The sequence below is a fragment of the Trachymyrmex septentrionalis genome, unplaced genomic scaffold, assembly GCF_001594115.1.
Source record: "Trachymyrmex septentrionalis isolate Tsep2-gDNA-1 unplaced genomic scaffold, Tsep1.0 scaffold19, whole genome shotgun sequence".
NCBI lineage: Eukaryota > Metazoa > Arthropoda > Insecta > Hymenoptera > Formicidae > Trachymyrmex > Trachymyrmex septentrionalis.
The window spans coordinates 3940796-3948565 of record NW_017305071.1 but is presented as its reverse complement, the minus strand read 5'-3'; positions in this window follow the sequence as shown (position 1 = coordinate 3948565).

The window sequence follows — 7770 nt, the reverse complement described above, 5'->3', positions numbered from 1 at the left end:
ACTCTTTATAATTCAAAGAACTGGAAAGGATACGGGCAGTAGGAGTCAGTGTCGTCATTGGTAATGAGTCTTTCTGGTGTGATTTTTGATTACTTTCCAACTTTCATTTTTATGAAATTGATTAACGTTTCAATGCGAAATTTTTTATTTGTAAGCTTCAATAATACTAGTTAAAACTGAAAGTGACTCACTACTGTTTGATACTGACTGGTTAAAATATCGAGTACCGGTTTTTGAATAATTTATTGTAATCTTTGCGATACAGTTTGTGATTTGTGATCAGGGTAAGTTCCTTATTTTCGAGATGATTAATTATAATCTTAAGATTTTTGATAAATTAATTTTTTATATTTTCTATTTCGATATTTTCATTATTTCCTTTTTTTCTTTCATCTTTCTTTTTTCTTTTTTCGTTTTATTTCACTCTTCTTGACGTTTAAATTCTCGAGGTAGGGATGCTCACCATGATAGGATAATTTTTATTCACAGTTTATGTATGTTAATTTTTGTTATCTCTGAAGAGGGTTCAAAAGTAAGTCGAAACATGTAAGCGCGTTTTAGTGAATAAAGAAGTTTCACTTCATAGATATATTATTTGCGCGACGTCTTCTGCGCTTGACTCCTACTGCCCGTATCCTTTCTAATTCTTTGAATTATAAAGAGTTTTAATTAGTTTGATTTGTAAACAAGAAATACGTAGCAAGAAATATAATTGTCAACAAAACGGTTACAAAAGATAACGGAAAAAAAGCAAAAGGTAAACAGGAAAAGAGGACATTGTAAAATGAGTTTTACGTTAGGTAATCAAATTTTGTAATAAAAAGTTATTTTTACTTTCATGACGTCAAAATAAAGTTTTTAACTTTCTTGATTTAGTGTGTTCCTTGGGGTGCTATTTCATTTGTGTATTTTTGTCATACGACAACTGATGTGTACAGAACAGAAAGGTCTTCGGATCTCTCTATTCCATAATCAATTCACAAACTTAAAAAATTTGTCGTATGACTATGTATTTGAATGCCTGAGTTAAATTCAAGACTAAGGCAACCTATATCGAGGACAACTTACTTGTTTTTAGTTTCTCGTAAAGTTCCCCTGGTCGAATTTATTCTTTCACTTATCTTTTGCTTGATCGATTCATTTATTCCATTCGAAAGAGACACTGATGGAATGATTGAAAATTCTCAGCAATCGGCAAGTATCTTTTCGTGATAAATACTAGATTATGATTTAAATCATGATGTGCAATGCGCATGCGCAAATGAATAATGCCATTAATTGGCACTTGCGTGCATGCGTGATAGTGTGTATCGTGTGTATGTACAAAATGCAGAAAGACCAGCAAAATTGCTTATGCTGAAACACTTGCATAAGGCTCACAAAGAATACACAAAGAAACACCATGTTTGGTGCCACATGATTTGACGGTAAAAAATTTATTGGATCGAATTTCCATTTGCGAATCGCTGCTAAAATGAAATGAAATTGAGCCTTTTCTGAAAAGATTGATAACGGTCGATAAAATATGAATAATACATATAATAATAATATTCGAAAAAGATCGTGGTTAAAATGAAATGAAACATCACAAACAATCGCAAAGCCCTGCAGATTGATGCTGTATGTCTGGTGAGATCGGAAAGGAGTCATCATGAACTGCTGTCGCCAGGCAAAATGATTGATTCTGATCTCTATTGTCAACAACTAATGCGATTGGAGAAATCCATTTAGGAAAAGCAGCCAGAATTGATTAATGCATTGTCTTCCATCGCTTGTCAGCACTAGACCATACACATCATCTTTGATGACTCAACAAAAATTGAGAAAGCTTGGCTGGAAAGTTTTAATGCATCCACAGATATAGTCCTGACCTTGCACTGTCCGATTATCATTTATTTCGATCTTTGCAACCTGGAGTAAACTTGACTTCAAAAGAGACTTGCAAAAATCATTTATCTCAGTTTTTACTGAGAAATTATCACAGAAATACTACTCCGATGGAATAATGGCTCTACCTGAAAAATCGCAAAAGATCATCGATCAAAACGGCATATATTTGGTTTAATAAAAAATTTGTAAACAATTAAAAAAATATATTTCAATTATGCTCCAACTTATAAAAAGACTTTTTCCCTAATATCAATATTATCTTCTTTCAGAGAAAAAAAAGTAATGTTTTGGAGGAATATTGAAAGTCTAGTCAGCTTCAACAGAAAATTCATAAATCTGTTATATTTTGATAATGACAGACAACGTGGATGACTATATAAGTTGTATATTTGATTTGAGGAATCCATTGAATTAGATTATAGAATAACGAGAATTTTCACATGTCGATGAAAATGGAGGCCAGTATTTGGAAGAATTTCAACAAGGAAGGAGGAAGCAAATAATAATATTTGGATAATTTTTTATGTCGAGAAAGACAATTAGACATTGATCGCATTCAGCAGAATGTTAATTTTTTTAACTATAAGTTTTTTTCATTGAGATAGAAGTGTTCTTTATATTTAAAAGTATATCCAATCAGCGCGAAAAAGATTAATTCCAACAGTTACAAAATAAACATTCTGCTGAACACGACAAATAGTAATAGTTTTTAAACACGAGTTTCGAGGGACAGTTCTTTGTATTATGTCGATCAGTATCAACCAATAGGATATACACGAAACGGACCAATAAGCGTCTAGTATCATGTCTTCTACGTGCCGAGCCGGTTTATTGTCGTAGGCACGTATCGCATTTAAGCTGAGAACGTGAATGCGAACGTATATCACACATTGTGGTAAGACGAATAACTTTATTAACATTAAGTTGTCGTACTGAGCTTTTCTTTAGAAAGTATCTTGTTCCTGCGAGAATCTCAATTTGTTATAATTTTTATATACTGTGTATACTGTGACGTAATGTTTCTCGTAACTTGTAACATTTGATATTTTTTTTATTGTTATATATTAGCAGTTTGGCGAAATAACTGAATGACAGAATCGATTATTCTTGAAAAATAGCATTATTGTCTCCTGATTAATATCATATTAATCGATAATTATTTATATAATAAATATTAATAAGACTTAGTTCCTTATATTCTTAATTATTTGTTGTCAGTTTATATTTGCGAAAAATTCCGATGAGATATCGTTACCAATTTATCTTGTTTTAATATTCAACATTTTTTGTTGCTTAACTTTATCAAACAGACAAACGTTACTTTTCAAACAATCGAGATTTGTTTATTATTTCTTAATCGCATATTTCAAACATTGAAGATAAATAAGCCACATTATTTTAGAACATTATGGAATTATAAGAAATATTATTATAGCTTCATTTTACAACATTATATAAATTTGTATAGAAAATTTACAATATTTAAAGTAAAACAAGTATTTACAAGAAATTACTAACTAACTTTTAAAACTGTTATTCTTTTATTTATGATATATGCGTTAACTGAGAATTTTTTTATATGCCAAACGAATAAAAAAAGTTCTAAAAGTTTTTAAAGTTTGAGAGTTCTTTTTAATTATTATTGTTAATTATTATTAATACTAAACGAATATTAATCCGAACAAAATTACATTCTCCATTTGGTTTCGTCATTAAAATGTCTTTCTTATTCTGTGAACATCTATCTATCTAAGAACCTCATTCTGTTAATAATTTTTAACAACTGTAACATTATATCATTACATTCTTTTTATGTAGTACTTTTACCGTGTACTTGCGCAATGACAATAGTATATTAGATTAAGAGTTAGGTCCTTGATCTAATCTTATATGTCTTTTCAACTATCTATTTGGACGTGACGAATTCGTCAAATAGATTAGTCAATATCATCTTGATAGACAAACATTGTTACAATCTATGATTTAAAATTACTACGTCGTTAATTTTAGACGATTGATGTTTCGATGACGTTTTAATTACTATGTCGCTGATAAATCGCTGATAAACAAACTTTGATGACAAATTGGATTTTAAAAAAGAGTAATCTTGTGTAGCTAAATTTTTTGGAGAAGAGAGCTAAACACAATACTTTCACGATGAACATTAAACGACAGATACGGAATATTATATCTGAAAATTTAAACTCAGGTAAGATAACGAGTTACATTTTAAGTAATTGCTCAATTTATTTATTGCTTAATCTCTTAATATATTATATATATAAATGAACACGTTTTTTATAGATAAATAAAACTGTAAAGTGATATACGCGAGAGAAGTATATTATAACATGGATATATATAATATTGTATAATGATGATGACGCGCCCCCCCCCACACACACACACACACACACACACACACACATACACGTGCACGCATATATATATATATAGGGTTGGTTAAGTTAACTTTTTTCTTAACTAAGTTAAGTTAAAGTTAACAACCTTTAACAACTTTAGTTAAGATACAAGTTAATTAATAATGAAATTAATTGAATTAAAAGTTAAGTTAATAAAAAAAGTAATTGAAAAATTAAAAGTTAAATTTGTTTTTTGTTATATTTTTTTATTTCATAATTCCAGGGTTTCAGTTTTACAAATAATGAAAATGACAAATATATACTTCATTTAGAAAATACTCTATATTCTATTTTGTGTTCTATATTCATGTTTTGTTCATACTGTTTACATAGACTGTTATATATACTGTTTGAATATTTTGTTCACATACTTATTAAATTTAAATAATAAAGCCATTACGAAATTTTTGTCGAACATCTTTTCTCGCAAGTAGCTCAAGATAGTATTGATGTATTATATTTTGATAATAAGGAATAATAATAGATAATAAGGAAATAGATTTCAAACCTATCAGAAAATACACAGTTAAACAAAATACAAAGTTTCTGACAGATTGAAATGTGGGAGTTGGTGTAATTTGAAATGAGATGAAAATGACAAAAGTAAGCAAATTCACTAGAATATTTATAATTTGATTGGCCCACACCTAATAAATTGACTTTTGCAATTTTCACTTTATTTTAAGCTATCGCTATTACCGTATTATGTCTGAGATTTAACTTTAAAAAATTAATAGTTACGGATAAAATGTAACTAAATAAAGTTAAAAAGTTAAGAGTCTAAATTGTAACTAAGTTAAATTAAAATGAATTAACTTTTTAACTTAACTTTTATCTTTTTAACTTAGCACTACCCAACCCTGTATATACTATACCATAATAAGAGAATATTTTTGGATAAAAAGATTGCATGATTACGTCGTAAATCACATTAAAATTCCAAAAACTATGGTACTAAAATTATTATAAAATTTTGATATTATAGTTCATTTTTGTTTTAACCTATTATATGAGTTTGACATTTTATAATAATTTTGTTATTTATAACTTACATAATCATTATAAAATGCTAATAAAAGCTAAAAACTATATAATACAAAATAAACAAAGATAGAAAGAGAGTAATTCTTCTATATATTTATTTTAATTTATCTATCACAAACCAATCAAATAAGTGTATATTATACAATTTTTTTACATTATTTTTTACATAATTTTATTGAATAATTTAACAAATTTAATTTACTGATGAGCAACACATGATAGATTCACTTTTAAGAAGCTTATAATTTGATTGAATAAAAACATTTATTTCTCATATAAATTTTACTAATAATGGACTTCTACTATTATCAGAATTAATGTATTAGCAATAAATAAGCAATTATTAATTGTAGTTATTTTTCAAGATGCTACAATATGAAAATAATACATACATTTATTTAACAGAAAATACAAATACGGAGAATTACACAAATTACAAGTTTGACATTCCTGAAATTGGTTCAGAGAATCAAGTAGGCCTAAAGTTCGAATTAATAGTGATCCTAGGAGTGGCAGCAGCAATTCTATCAATATTATATTGCATTTTTAGACTAAGAAAGTAAGACAATTATTAATACTGTAATAATTATACATAGATTTTAGTTCAGTTTTTATCACTCTCACTATTAGAAAACATAATTATAAATAAATTGAAATATAAATGTCTTTATTAATATATACACACACACACATATATATATATATGTGTGTATATTATTATACATCATTCTATATCAAACTAAATTTAATTTTATCTGTATCTAATATTCTACTTTTAGGTCGTTGTACTGTTGTTTAATTCAGATTCGTACCTTTTATGAATTCACTTCTATCATGTATTCATATTTAACTCGTATAATCTCATTTGACGAAAATTCAAAACCTGACTCTTCCTTCCTCCATTTATCTATCCAAGATTTAAAAGAATCTCCATCTCGCATCCAATCCATACATCCCGAATTCAGATCAACAATTACACAAACAAATGATCATACATCGTCATTATCAGGAAGCGAATTGGAATTACGAAAAATCCAATCTACGTATTCTGAGTGTAGATCAACGATTACACAAACAAGTGATCATACATCGTCATCATCAGGATACGAATGGAAATTACGAAAATTTATAGTGAGTAAAATATATTAGATAAAAAAAGATTGTTGGTATATATAGGTATAACAAAAACCAGCTAGGAGTATGAAGAAAATACGACTAATCTGAGACATGCTATCTATCTATCTATATATATATATATATAGTATATAACAATACAATATATACAATAGTATATTAGATCGTTTCTAACAGCAAAACAATTATTCTAAAAAAAGACAAGAAATTAAAATATGTACACTCCAAATGTTCTATTACACTCATGAAATAAATACACTCCAAAATACATTTCAAATGTTCTATTACACATTTGATACATAGTTTGATCTCAAGATCGAATTTAAAAAATCATAAAATAGCATTTAATTGTTGAAGATAACAATTTGAGTGACCAGTTCAAAAATAATTAAAAAATGCCTAAAAGATACTCAGTCGATACTCAATGATATTAGCAAAAATTTATAATAATATTATGAGATATTTTAAATTAATTAGTATACGTATTTTTTTTAAGTAATAATTCCTCATTCATATATACAGCTGAGATTCTTGTATGATGAGTTGCTTTTCATTTCACACTAAAATTCAGATAATTCCCATATGTCGTCATAACTCAGTTGAACGAAGTTCCTCTTCATCCAAGTGAGATTCAACTAAGTTTTTACAAATTTGAGACCGTGTGCTTCACTGAATCTTGTTAACTTATATTAAAAGTGAAATTATATACCTGATGTGTTGTGTGCTACCTGTGTGTGTTTGTGTGATAACTTTGTCACCAAATCTTTGTAAACATACCATTATCTGAGTATAAAATAATTTTATACTCGATTAGTATCACTTATATGAAAATGGAAAGCAACTATTAACTACATTTTGTGATATAAACAAATTAAATATATATAGATATCAAAGGCAAATATATAAATGTATATTTTATTTCTCTTATAAAATTTCGATAAATTTTCTTATTATCATAGTTTCTAATGAAATTATTAGCTTAATTGTTTTTAGTTGAATTAAATGATGTTTATTAATTAGATTAACTCAGAGGTAGTTTATGGATATATATTAAATCCGCCAGATCAAACAGCTAGATCGAAACCTGAACGTAAACGTTTGAGTGACCGTCATAGTATATAATTTTGTCCACACACCTACATACACAGGTAATATATTATTTTTAATATTATATCTTTTTATTTATATTTATTATATTATACTTGTATTAATTTCATATTATTAATATCATATGTTTTTATTAATGTTAATCAATATAAATATTTTATTGATCTGACAT